The sequence below is a fragment of the Ambystoma mexicanum genome, chromosome 1p (genome assembly GCF_040938575.1).
Source record: "Ambystoma mexicanum isolate Mex_15411 chromosome 1p, UKY_AmexF1_1, whole genome shotgun sequence".
Lineage (NCBI taxonomy): Eukaryota > Metazoa > Chordata > Amphibia > Caudata > Ambystomatidae > Ambystoma > Ambystoma mexicanum.
The window spans coordinates 1,286,915,035-1,286,930,021 of NC_090921.1; the positions used below are offsets into that span (position 1 = coordinate 1,286,915,035).

General features: G+C 48.4%; 1 protein-coding gene across 1 annotated transcript in view; it reads right to left on the reverse strand.

Annotated features, from left to right (window-relative positions):
* Positions 1–14,987, reverse strand: part of TSKS (testis specific serine kinase substrate) — a 667,857-nt gene that overhangs the window by 398,457 nt on the left and 254,413 nt on the right. The window lies entirely within an intron of this gene.

The following is a 14,987-nucleotide window of genomic DNA, read 5'->3' on the forward strand; positions in this document are numbered from 1 at the left end:
CCCGAACGCTTTGCTGGGGACCCCAAACGATTCGCTGTATTCATGAATCAATGTCGTTTGCACTTCCTATACAGACCCGGGGCCTTCCCTAATGATCAGACCAAGGTAGCCTTTGTGTTGTCATATCTCAGCGGCTGTGCTGCCGATTGGTCAGTCCCACTGGTAACTCAAGATGACCCGATTCTTCGTGATTTTCAAGGATTTCAAACAAGCATGGAAAGGTTATTTGCTCGACATTCCCAGGGACAGGCTCTGGATGACGAACTTCTATCTCTGCGACAGGGCAATCAAGACCTTCTATCCTACATTGCAACCTTCAATAGACTAATTGTGGAAACTGGTTGGCCAGAGGATATAAAAGAATCACGTTATTCTATCGAGGTCTACGTGAAGAACTTAAAGATGTCCTGGCACCAGTTGTAAATCCGCCCCAAGAATGCTCTGAATATATAGACTTAGTGGTCCAGTTGGATCACAGGCTGCAAAACAGAAAAGCAAATCGGTCCAAGTTTGAAACCCGGGTGTGGGCCAAAACCCACGCTAACCCCAAGGGGGTTGATGCCTCAGAGCCTATGCAAATCAGAGGAGTTAAAGGACCCCTAACTCAAAAAGAACGGGAAAGAAGACGACAGATGCAATTATGCCTTTATTGTGGGTCCTCAGGACACTTTCTACGAGATTGCCCGGTTAAGCCGCCCAAGAAGGTGGTAGGAGCCTCTGATAAAATCCATGGAAACTCTGTATCGGGAAACGACCACGCCCGGCAAGCGTAGGGGTCCGCTTGCAGAGCTTGAAAACTAACTCTCAGACCTCGCATTTCATTGTGCCAATGGTCCTCATAGATCCGGAACAGCCAAAACGGTTGCATGCTATAAAGGCATACATCGATAGCGGGGCTATAGGAAACTATGTGGATCGAGAATTGGTCTCTAGGATAAACCTCCCTCTGCGTCCTAAAACCAGCAAAGATGTCATCACCACTGTAGTTGGAACCGAAATTGCCTCTGGACCGGTAACACATTCCACAGCTGAGGTGACACTTGTAGGTCCGGATGGCCATCGGGAGGCAGTTGTGTTTGATGTGATCAAGGCTCCACAGTTTCAGCTTATTCTCGGAGTCCCTTCGTTAGAGACACATAATCCTCGAATTGATTGGCGAGCGAAGAGAATAACCTTCCCGGATTGTGCACAAACCTGCTACCCAGAAAATCCAAAGATTAATCTAGCATCAGTAACCTCTGTCCCCGTGCAACTACCTCCAGAGTACCAAGACTTTCAGGACGTCTTCCAAAAGGAACAGGCCAACACGTTACCTCCCCACAGATCGTACGATTGCCAAATCGATCTGGTGCCCGGTGCACAACCCCCTTATAGCAAGATTTATGCCCTTACTGAACCTGAGAATCTGCATTTGAGACAATATTTAGATCAATACCTCGCCAATGGTTTCATTCGCCCGTCAAAGTCCCCGGCATCTTCAGCTTTGTTCTTCGTGCCTAAAAAAGAGGGCGACCTTAGGACTTGTATCGATTACCGCGCATTGAACCAGATAACTGTTAAAAATCGTTACCCTCTGCCTCTGATCCCTGAACTCCTTGACCAGGTGAAGGACGCTTGCGTATATACCAAGTTAGATCTCCGGGGGGCTTATCATCTGGTACGAGTAAAAGAAGGCGACGAATGGAAAACGGCCTTCCGTACAAAATATGGACTATTCGAATACCAGGTGATGCCTTTCGGGTTGTGCAACGCGCCTGCGGCCTTCCAATTCTTCATGAATGATGTCCTTCGGGAACTCATCGATGTCTGTGTTATCGTGTATATCGATGACATTCTTGTGTACTCCTCTTCGGAATATGATCACAGAAAACATGTCAGGGCCGTCCTAGAGAAACTGCGCCAGCACAAACTGTTTGCCAAGCTGGAAAAATGTGTTTTCCATACCACCGAGGTTGAGTTTCTCGGATACATCCTGACACCTAAAGGGGTCCGAATGGATTCACGGAAAGTGGATGCCATCCTCAAATGGCCATCACCTAGTTCAGTGAAAGGTGTCCAAAGCATGCTTGGTTTTGCCAACTTTTATCGCAGGTTTATTCCGGAGTTTTCACGTGTGGTGCAACCCATCACTGCACTCTTGCGAAAAAATAAACGTTTTGAATGGACCGAGGAAGCCGAACAGGCCTTTCAGGAGTTGAAAGCTAAGTTCACGTCCGCACCTATTTTGAAGCACCCGCGTCCTGATCTCCCATATATAGTCAAAACCGACGCGTCCAGCTTAGCCATGGGAGCTGTCCTGTCTCAGAGAGACCCTGAAACCAACCAACTGCACCCCGTAGAATTTTGGTCCAGAAATTTCTCACCGCCGGAGATAAATTATGCGATTACCGATAAGGAACTATTAGCCATTAAGTCCGCCTTCAAGGCTTGGCGGCATTATCTTCTCGGCGCCCGGCATACCATCACCGTGATCACTGATCACCGAAATTTACAATATTTAAAAACTGCCAAGGCCCAATCGTCTCGACAGCTCCGATGGGCTTTGTTCTTTGCTGAGTTCGATTTTGTAATCACCTACCGCCCCGGTTCTAAGAATGGTAAGGCGGACGCTCTATCCCGAATTGGAATGGAAGAAATAGACACAAACTCAGAACCTGTGCCGATAATTCCCGAAAAAAGAATTTTGGGAATAACCACTTTACAAACCCTTGAAGACATTCAAGCACGAGTAAAACAAGTCCTGGACTCTTCAGCCTTGCAGGATTGGATCAAAAAGGGGTCTAACTTTTCAGTCAAGGATGGCTTACCTTACTTCCAAGGACGCTTATTTTTGCCAGAAAAGGAATTGCAGGAACTGGTTATTTCCCGTCATCATGACACCCTGATGGAAGGACATCCTGGCATTGCCAAAACTGAGGAAAAGGTTAGACAACAATTCTGGTGGCCTTCCTGGCGAAAGGATATTAAATCTTTTGTGATGTCCTGTGGAGTTTGTGCCCAAAACAAAGGTCAAAAGACAAGACCCGCCGGTCTTCTTCAGCCCTTAGACATTCCATAGCACCTTGGCACACCCTGTCACTAGATTTTATCACAGACCTGCCCTCTTGTAATGGTTACAATACTATTCTGGTCGTGGTGTATTTATTTTTAAAATGGCCCACTTTATTCTGTTGAAAGGATTACCTTCAGCCTTTGTTCTTGCCAAGGAATTCCTCGAGAATATCATCCGTTTGCATGGATTCCCGTCCATACTAGTCTCCGATCGGGGAAGCCAGTTTATTTCTCATTTTTGGAAAAAGTGTTGTCAGCTGGCACAAATCGACGTAAGACTCTCGACCAGCCACCACCCACAGACCGATGGTCAGACGGAGAGAACGAACCAGACCCTTGAACAATTTCTACGATGTATGTTGCACCAATCGGAGGGTAATTGGAAGGATATTCTGTGGGTGGCTGAATATGCTTATAATAACTCGATACACTCTGGAACGGGTCAAAGCCCCTTTTTTACCCTATATGGACATCACCCTCGTACTTCAGACTTGGACTCACCTTCGAGCCTTGAAATGCCCGCAGTGGATCATTTGCATTCTACGATAACTCAAGCCTTCAAGGATGCAACTGCACATTTGCAACATGCGAAAGAGAAATACAAAAAGAATGCGGATCTACATCGAAAGGAGGCGCCTCGGTACCAAATTGGGGATCAAGTATGGTTGGCTACCAAACACTTATCGCTCAAGGGACCTCGAACTTTTAATCCAAGGTATTTAGGCCCTTACTCAATCAAAGTTATAATTAACCCAGTAGCAGTCAAGCTCGATCTACCAGCCAACATGCGGATTCACCCCGTTTTTCATGTGTCACTTTTGAAACCAGTACAACCAGGAACCAGATTAATAAAGCCACCAGACCCAATCCTGATAGATGGAGAGCCAGAATTCGAAGTAAAGAACATTTTGGATTCCAAAATCTTAAAATCAAAGCTTTTCTATCTAATTGATTGGAAAGGGTACGGGCCTCAGGAAAGGTCTTGGGAACCCAGTGATCACGTACATGCACCTCGGCTGGTAAAAAGGTTCCATCGGAATTTCCCAAACAAACCGAAACCTCCAGAAGGAACGACCTTGGGAGGGGCCTTGGGGGGGAGTGCTGTCATGATGCCTACTCCCGGAGCATCAGGCCAGGCCCAGCACCCCCGGAAGCAGGCATCATGCCCTCGGGTAAAAGCCCAGCGGCCCCTTATAGGGACTCTTTGGACTCAGTCCTGGCGCCTTTGGCGCCAGGCTCATGTTGGACATCAGTCCTGGCGCCATAGGCGCCAGGCTCATAAAGGGAGGTGTTTTGTGCACTTACCTGATGCAGACCATGCTGCACGATTCAGGCCTCCCTGAGACCTGAAAGGGACTATTTTTTCATAGGGACAATTTTTTCACTCGGGCGTGGCCAGGGAAGGATACATACCTAGTTGGGGAATGATACATACCTGGGACTTCTTTGGAGACTGTTTAAGCCACGCCCAGACAGCAGCTCATGATTCGCGTTGTTCTGCTTCCTGCAGCTTAACGCTCACCGTGTCTGCTCCTGCTCCTGGACTACAGCCACGCCCGTCTTGAACCTGGAAGACCTGCAAGGAAGGAAGAGAAGAGAAAGGTGAAAACCAAGGATTATTTCAAGCTTCTTACCTGCATCCGGAATCTTCTCGCCAGCATCCCTGAAGGAAGACTTCAATTTAAAAGCATTGCGTTGCTCGCTGCAGCGCCACGCTTCACTCACCTGTCCTGTCCTCGAGACATCTCCCGGCTCCATCGCGGCTGTCAGCATCGGACGCCACATCTCTGCACCTAGGGGAGAGAGGAAGAAACAAAAGGTGAGCAGAAGGACACACAGAAGGAAAGCCTGATTAACAGCCATAATATTTACCGGCTTTTCTTCCACATTTCGGGTTGGCGGCGCCCCGTTGGCAGGTACCGTACCCCGGCCCCTATGGGGAAAGGACTAGAGACATTTCAGAGGAATGATAAGGACATCTAGAGGGATTGCCCTCATTACTACTCACCTCGGCAGGTTAACCCCTCGACGCATCGCCTTCATTCTGCACCTGAAATAAAGGACAGATCACAGGTGAGAAAGACAGCATAAAGGGGGCCTCACTTGAACTTTGAACTTTCATACTTACGGCGCATCGCTCAGGAAAGTCAAGTGGATTTTGCCAGCGCCATTCTGAAAACCAGTGAAGTAACTGGACGAAAGCGCGCCCCTGCACCAGAAGCAGGATGGAGAGTTCAACCTTCCAAACCATAAGGTGAGCTTAAACCGGGATGGAGGAATAGAGAGGAATGGCGGGGGGAAGAGGGGAGCTAGCACACCATTCTGCAGACTGTTAATCCCCTTTCTCATCTGCAGAAGGATATTCGTACGGGCCAAGGAAGCACGATTTGGAGGTCCTGTCCAATCGGTTTTCTGGGTCCTGCGCATCACGGTAGAAGAGGCCGCAGTAATCCAGACTAGATCAGCGCCCCCGTGGGAACCAGGTGGGCGTTACAGGCATGTCCGCGAGGTATCCCTGGATACAATCGTGCTCTCTGACCACGCACCCCTTGGCGCGATGTTGGACATGAACTATTGGTGGAGAGGGCACTGGCAGTGGGAATTACCGGAATGGATCTTAGCGGATGCGGTCTTGTCAGCGGTAGTAGAGGAGAGGATTCAGACCTATTTTAGAGAGAATGATGTGTCGGATACCTCCCCCGGTATATGGTGGAATGCCTTTAAGGCTGTAATTAGGGGGGAATAGATTGCACCTTATTCCTTGAGCGAAAAGCAGAGTAGGAAGTTAGAGGACGACTTAGAGACACAACTTAAATATATCATGCCGAAGATGGGCAGTTATCCGACGAGGGACATGATGAAAACACATAGAGCAATTTGAGGGCAGCTCGAGTTACAAAGGGCTAGAAAAGCAGAGAGGAGCCTTCTTAAAGCTAAACAGCACTATTGCGTGCAGGGGAACAGAGCAGGGAAGCTCCTGGCGTGACAATTGAGACAGAGGGGGGCAGCCCATACGATCTTAAGAATCAGAGAGGGTAAAGAGGATGACGTGGTAGACATGGATGGAATTATAGGGTGTTTTGAACGCTTCTACAGGGCTCTCTATTCTGCCGACAGGCCTCTGGGAGAGCCACAGAACACTTATTTGGAAGCTGTTACACTCCCGTCGATCTCGAGGGAAGATAGGGAATACTAATACTTAGAATATGATATCACGGAGAAGGAAGTTAGGGTGGCTATTGAGAAACTCCCCAGGCCCAAGGCGTTGGGTCCCGATGGCTTCAGTGCCACTTTCTATAAAAATTACCGGACTGACCTTATCCCTCACTTATATAACTCATTTGAAAGAACAGGGAACATTACAGCTTTGGTAATTGGTGGTATTTCTGAAACCAGGCAAAGACCTGCCGCTGTGCGGGCCATATCGCTCAATAGTCCTAATTCATATTGACGCTAAAATGTATACCAAGATTTTGGCTTCTAGATTGGAAGACAGACGTCCAACTCTGACCAAGCGGGATTCATTAAACAATGTCAAACATTTGATAATACAAGAGGTATGTGCCATCTAGTAGAGATGGTTGAGAGGCGTGGGATTCCTGCGGCTCTCCTCACCCTAGATGCCCAAAAGGCATTCGACCGGGTGGAGTGGTCGTTTCTCTTTCAGACTATGGTATACATGGGGTTTGGGGAGCGCTACCTCTTGAGAATACAAGCTAACTATCAAACCCCCGCTTTGCACCTGTCCATTAATGAACAGCTCTATGGCCCCATCCGCTTGGAGAGGAGGACCAAGCAGGGGCGTCCATTGTCTCCCCTGCTCTATGCAATCTTTTTGGAACTCCTTCTGCAACATCTACGAGAAGCACCAGGAGTGAAAGGTATCCACTTTGGGGGGCGAACATAAAATAATGGCATTTGCTGATGATATGCTGTTGGCTCTCTCAGACCTGGCGGCGCTCCTTGGGGTGATAGCCTCGGGCTAGCATTGTTTTGTGATGTGTTTGCTCTAAAAATAAATACACATAAATCAAAGATACTAAACCTCACACTACCAAGATGATGTGATAAAACAGGGGCATATCTCAACGATTTTGGGCCCATTCACACCACTATTTGGGAACCCCCAGTTCACACCAGGGAAGGAGGCGAGAGCCTTCAGGAAATGGAAAAAGGCATGATGCTTAAGGCTCAAAGATTTGATGCATGGCCAGGAAATCAAAACATTTGAGCAGTGTAAACAGTCCTTTGGCCTTATGGAAGGGCAGATGCTTTGCTATTACCAGCTACAGAGCTGGGATACACCCCCCCCCCCAATAGACTGGCGGCAGGCAGACAACTCACAGCATTTAAAAAATACATCACGTCTCATTCAGGGGATACACATCTCATCTCAGCATTCTATGTACTATTATCTGAAGGGGCCATTCGGGACAAGTGGACATGTATGGGCAAGTGGGAGAGAACCCTAGACCGACCAATATCAGCGGAGGAATGGGAGGGTTTATGGGGAAAATTCCAGAGGCTAACTTGGTCCATCCAATTAAGGGAGATATTATGGTATAAAACCCTCACCAGACTGGGGCTTACTGTTGGGACACCTAGAGGATGATTACCAAATTAAACTGTGTTCGCAGAACATACGGATGTTGGACATTACCTAATGCTTTCAAGTAACTGCCGAAACTAAGGACTTAACTGTACGACTTGTATGTCGAAAGGGGAGCAGCTCCTATGATTGGGGGAGGAAGGGCAGGAGATGGTGTGGGAAGGGAAGAGGGGTGGAGGGAGGGTCTGGGGTAATGGTTGCTCTATGTTGCAAAATGGCAATGCAAATGTATTTAAAACAGTGTCTTTCTCCCGCTCCGCTTCAGTCAAACGCATGCTCCCAAGTTTCTCTCTCTCAATAACCAGGCTGTGTCGCGTTGACAAGTGGTTTCTCTGGATACACAGATACACAGGGTTGAGGTCAGGGTCCCACCACATGCTCCCCAGACACCCTTGGGACTGGCACATGTCCCAAGGGAACGTACAGTTTCCCGAACGCCCCCAGCAGGATGCAGGCTGCCTGACTCCGGCTCCTTGGAGGAACGACTCCCTAGCCAATCAGCAGCCCCTCACAAACAGTGGGCCAGCCTCTTAGAATACCGTTCTCCTCCAAGCTTTTACTCCTGCTGCTCTCAGCTCCTTGGCTTCTCGGGTCTGGACACCATCCCCAGCTCGCTCTCCTTCTTGTAAAAAACCACACCTTTTATAGTTGTACCAACAGTCAAGTGGAGTCAGGTGTAAGTGATCCTTATTAAATGCCTGACCCTGCCTGACTCTATTAGAGGAACAACTTTAGTTATTTCTATAGTAGATTTCCCTTACTCTACCCATGTTGTTTCTATGAGTAATCTTTACTGCTCTTTTTTTTACCCATTTATTTAACTTGCACAGCTTTAACACATTACATTGTATGCAATTGCATTTCTTATTTGTTACAGTTATTCAATTGTGTACATAATTGGAGTTTTACATGTTTATATTATCCACGTTCATCTCGACAGTCTTCGCCTACATTTCTGTCCAACAAAAATTGCCTGAACCCGCCCCAGATATCTTTCGGGCGACATGTCACTGGCAATAGACTGGAGTATACTTATTCATTATCATTTGCCCAGGTCATGTCCTTCACCCCTTCGTCCAGTACAGGAGGTTTTCTGCTTTTCCAATGCATTAGTATTACACGTTTTGCTAATAATAGGCCTAGATTCAGGAGCTTGCGCCGGATCGTGTTCATTCTGCACACAACACCCAACACACATGTCACCATGTCCCAGTATATAGGCTGGTCTGACATTCCACTGAGTGCTTCACACACATCAGCCCAGTATCCAGCGAGTTTTTTGCACGACCACAGCATGTGAAATATGCCTGCTGCTTCTCTTCCGCATCTCAGGCCTTCTCCCGACAATGAGGTGTACATGCTTTTGAGACGGACTGGAGTAAGATGGATTCAGTATCTTAAAATGTATTAGGCGATATCTGGAGTTTCAAGATATATTCTTCGTTAACCAGCATAATTGTGACCAGTGTGCATCTGTAAGGGTGATTCCCAGGTCCCGTTGCCATTCCCCCCTAACATCTGGAGCTTGGACTTTCCAGGTTGGCAGGGTGGTTTTGTATAGTGTAGAGGCTGACTTCTTTACCCGGCTAGGGGAAAGTATATATCCTAGGCTTGGATGTGATGGTGGCTCCTCGGGGAAACCCTCCGACGTGTTTGCTATTGCTGAGCCTAGCCTGAGGTATTGCAACTTTTGCATCGGGGTATCATCAACAATTGCCCTGATGTCATCCCAGCTCACAAATTGTTTATCAACATATAAATCCCCAAAATGATTTATGCCTTTGTTTCTCCAGTGTGTGGCCAATTTCACATCCTGCGTAGGGGGCTGTATAGTGAGTCCCATATAGTCATGACTGGGTTATATAACACAGCACTATTGTGAATGCCCATTAGCCTTTTCAATGCACTACATGTAACCAGAGTGCGGTTCATGACATTGTCGCTTCTTGATTTGCCTTCCGCCAGTATTTGTAGGAGCCTCGCTGGGTCCCCTCCCTTTGATTCTAGTGTCACGTGTGAAGCCGCGGGACCCCCTCTGCCCAGTATACTGCATAATAGGCCTGTGCTGCGAGGAAGTAAAGCTCAAAGTCGGGGTCAGCTAGTCCCCCCTGTTGATATGGTCTGGTCAGCCTTTTACAACTCACCCTTGACTACCCTTTCCGTATAAACATTGAGCATGCTCCGTGAATCCTGGAGAGGAAGGATCTTGCCGGCCACACTGGGACTGTGCTGAACAGATATAACAATTTGGGTAATATAATAATTTTAATCAATGCTAGGCGGTCCATAAGCGAGATTGGAAGGTGGTTCCAGTGGTTGAGTTTAGCGCAGAGTGCATCTATTAGTTTGCCATAATTGAGAGTGTGTGCAAGCTGTGTCGTACGTGCTATCTTTACTCCTAGATATTTCACCCGATGTGGTGACCATTTGAGTCCATGTAAGTGCCTGGGCTGTTTAGTCGTATCCGTTAGGGGAAACACTTCAGATTTAGCAGCGTTCAACTTCAGACCAGAGTATTCTCTGAATTCTTTTACTGCTTCTAGTACTTTTAGCAGTTGTCTCTCTGGGTTCCTCACGTATAGCATTATATCGTTGGCGTAGAGAGTTATATGCTCTATTCTGCCGGTCAGTAGTATCCCTGCTTGACTGTGTCTAGCCCTCAATAAGTTGGCTAGTGGTTCGATCACCAAGGCGAATAGTAGTGGGGACATTGCACAGCCTTGCCTTGTTCCCCTTGCCAGTTTCAAGATTGACAATAGTGTCACATTAACACACACCCTCGCATAAGGTTGTGTGTAGAGTATACGGACCCACTTTATAAAGTTCAGGCCAAATCCATAGTTGTTCAGGACTCTGAATAGGAAAGGCCAGTGCACGGTGTCAAAGGCTTTTTGCATGTACAATGCCACTGCGACCGCTTCAGTGTTTTTAGGGATTTCTGCCAGTATGTTGTAGCACCATCGAATGTTGGACGCCATGGATCTGCCTAATACAAACCCGCCCGATCTTTGTGGACCATGTGTGGCAGTAGTGGGTTCAGGCGGGTTGCTAGTATCTTCACAAACACTTTTGCATCGGTATTGATGAGGGATAATGGGCGATATGAACCACATTCCTCAGGTGGCTTCCCTGGTTTAAGAGCAAGGTTATGACCGCTTCACGTGTTGTGCCTGGCAGTACGCCGGTTTCTAGTGCTTCAGACCTCACTGCGTGAAGACATGGGGCCAGTACCTCTATGTACTCTTTGTAAAACTCTGTGCCTAGCCCACCAGAGCAGGGTGTCTTCCCGCCCGTTAAGGCCTTTATAGCTTCTTTTATTTCAGTCATTGGCAGGGGGCTAGCTAAGGTGTCTCTGGTTTCATTGGACAACAAGGTGGTGGGTATCTTGGCTAGATAATTGTCTATTTCACCTTCTGTTGCTGTGCTTTGGGGGGAGTACAGTTCGGCGTAAAAGTCATAGAAGACATGACTAATCGCCTCTTGGCACGTGACTACTACCCCATCCCCCTGGTTATGCATGAAATATTCATGTTCCCTTTCTCTCTGCGTACCATTTGCGCCAGCAGTTTACCTGGCCGTTCTTGTACGCCATATCTCTGTGCAGCCGCTGGTCCATCGAAGTAGCATGTTTCGCGATCTGCCACTGCGCAAAAGTCATCTAATTGTGTTTTGACGTCAGTCGCTTTCTGCGCTTTCGGAGCAGTAGCATACTGTTCTTGAAGCTTGGCTATCGCTTTTTCTCTTCTCCCCAGTTCCCTCTGTATTTTTCTGAGTACTCCCAGTTCTGTGAACGGACATGGCGACACCTCTAATGTAGGCCTTAAATGCCTGCCATAGCACTGCCTGACTGGTGATGGAAGCGTCATTATGCTAAAAAAAATTGGTGATATGCTGGAGCAGGCTAGTTTTATATACTGGATCTGCCAATGCAGTTGCCTTGAAGCGCCATGGTGACTTTTGTGTTGCAGTTTCTGGGATGGCCATTGATAGCAGCACCGGTGAGTGGTCTGATAGTGTTCTAAGTAGTATTCTAGCCTCTGTCGACCAGCACAATACTCTCTGTGATACCAACCATAGGTCTATCTTAGAGTGCATATCGTGCACAGATGAGTAAACGTGTATGCCCTCTGTGGCCCATGTAAGGATTGCCAAGCATCCATCAGCCCCAGGTCCGCTAGGTGTGTGTGTATTTCCCGAGCTGCACCAGTCAGGGGTCTAGGGGTATTCAAAGTTTGATCCAGGTCTACATCTAGTATGCACCACATGGGCCTCTGCTGCCAACCTCTGGTCCACATGCCCCCTCTGATATGATTGTCCTCCTTGGGATGGGGGAGCCTCCTCCGTGCTCACATACCTTGCAGGAGGGACACAGGCGCCAGGAGCCTGATTGTAGGATGATCAGAGCACACCGTCCCCTCCTCAACTTGTTGTCCTGGTGATCTTCAATTGGCACCACACGTAGGAATGTTTGCTGTGTCCTTGGCAGTGAACGTACGCCCCTATGGCTCCCTCCACTGCTCGCTTTCCAGCTGAGCCCGCCGGGAACCATGTTCTGTTATCAGCCCTCATCTGCAGGGGCTCGGACACTCTCTGCACTGCCCCTCTCTGCTCTACTGCGCTCCGCTGCTAAATTGGGAGGTATCTCTCCTCTTTGTATTCTGGCTACCACCTGGGTACATAGAGCAAGCTCCTCTGCTTGGCAGGCTCCGCTGATCCCCTCTCGGCTCTCACTCAGTGAGGCCCACACTCATCTACAGCCCCGGGTTGGAGCAGGAGTGGTGCTGCCCCACAGCCTACGACCTGGGCCCTGGATAGAATCTCACCTTAGCATCTGCAGGGGGTGTCAACCCCTTTTGTTATCACAGTGCACAGTGCAGGCTCCCCCTAGAAACAAACACCATCCCACACCGAATCCCCTCCAAGGTCATGTCCACCCTCTACCAGGTGATCAACTCCTTCGGCTCTGGGGAACTCACACACCTCCGAGGGAAATGGGAGAAAGATCTGGGGGCATTGGAAACAGAAGAATGGGTGGAGGCACTGATGTCCCCACGTGAGATCGGAATAGACGCAAAACTCAGACTGATACAACTCAGGATCCAAGATGGCCACCGGCTTCCCCAGTGCTACAGCCTAACTCGTTCCGCCCCCAGATCCAGCTACACGACCCCATTGGCCAGTGCTCATTCATCTGAGCCAATCATTCGCCGGAGGCGAACGCCGGACCAACACACTAAGGACCACACAACAAGGAGCTGGTACTGTCCTGAGCCTGTCCAGAGCCCACAGAGCCCAGGGCCAGAAACGCTGCTCATACAACTTCAACCTGCATGCAACCCTTCTCCTGCAATCATCGTCATTTGGGCGGGTAAGAACCCTAGCTCTACATTGACTCTCGAACAATGCACTTCCCTTCCCATTTCAACCTACATGCTGCCACCTTTACAACAACATGTGGAACAAGTGACCTCCTATTTGGCTGTATGTGTAATGTAGATACTTTGCCTATTGTCTAGATGGGTGCACTTCCATTTGCCGCCCATTTGCCTCACACGTGGGAAAACCACCTTGTCATAACCCTATTACGCCAAAACGCACTCTTACTTCCTTTGTGCACACCTATACGGTCGCGCAGCCTAGTCATGCAATCTGTACATGTAATCTGCAATCATGCAATCTGCATCTGCTTAATTGTGCTACTGTCTGGTCTGCAATGAGCCCCGCTTTCATGCCTGCACTAGCCGCTAACTTCTACCTTGTCCCAAGGTTAGTCTGAATTGCCTCATGATATCTGATATGCATATGCATGCTATGTTCCACGTTGACATCTGATTGATTGCATACGTTTGCCTAAGGTATAGTAGTAGACTATGAATTCTGTATCTAGGTGAACCCTGTCTGCACATGCATCTTTAGCCCTAGTGTGAATTCTGTATCTAGGTGAACCCTGTCTGCACATGCATCTTTAGCCCTAGTGTGAATTATGTATCTAGGTGAACCCTGTCTGCACATGCATCTTTAGCCCTAGTGTGAATTCGGTATCTAGGTGAACCCTGTCTGCACATGCATCTTTAGCCCTAGTGTGAATTCTGTATCTAGGTGAACCCTGTCTGCAAATGCATCTTTAGCCCTAGTGTGAATTCTGTATCTAGGTGAACCCTGTCTGCACATGCATCTTTAGCCCTAGTGTGAATTCTGTATCTAGGTGAACCCTGTTTGTATATGCATTTTGCATTCTTGCAACTAACCAGCATGCCTCCCCTGCTCAGTAATTGTCTTGCCTACTCCCAGCTCCTCTAATCACCATAATACTGTCCAACACACCGCCTCAACCGCCTCAACCTCCAACTACCATGTGCGCAACCTTACCCAACTCCATTTCATCCAACAGCGCACCGCTAATGATAATGGCACCTCCAGCGCTACCGACTAGCATCCCTTGCCCCACTATAGACAGGAACACAAGACTCAGAGCTCTGAACCACCATACCAAACATTCACCTCATCCCACCAACCAGAGAAGCACTAAACCCTCACAGAAATTGTCGGCCTCTACCACCACTACACCCTTAGTGAGCCCCCAAATCAAGGGAGCTCTAATCAACGCTAGATCATTAGTAGCTCACGCAACTGAAATTGCTGACCTAATCACCAATGAAGACCTGGACCTCCTTGCTATCACAGAGACCTGGCTCCATCCGGCAGCAGGCCCCATGCTCATGTTAGCTGTCCCTGATAATTACACCATCCTGAGACAAGACCAACCTAACTCTAGAGGAGGTAGTGTTGCCATCATTCATAAATGTAGCCTTCCAATAAGAGCAGCTACCACCTTCAGTGTCCTTTCCTGCGAACTACTCTCAGCCAAAATTCCCATTACCAATACCCAAACCCTTAACATCCATGTGCTTTATCGCCCTCCAGGCCCATTAGGCACATTCGATGAGGATCTTAACACTATCCTATCCACTAACCTAAAAAACGCCACACAGGCGCTCACCCTTGGAGACTTCAACATGGGTTTCAACGACCCCGAAGACCAAGCTGCCATCACTACGCTCAACACCCTCACCGAATTAGGATTTACTCAAAGAAGCCTTAAACCCACCCATGACAAGGGCAGAATACTTGACTGGGTGGCCGACTACAACTGCCTAGCTAACATTACTAACATCTCACCACTAGCCTGGACGGACCACCACCTGGTATCGTTCCTGCTGTCCACCACTAGACCTCCTCCTATGCAGCCCAGTAGGGCCCCACCCACACTCACGAGAAACAAAAAGAGTATCACGGTGGATAGACTTATCCCCAACCTACTCCCTAC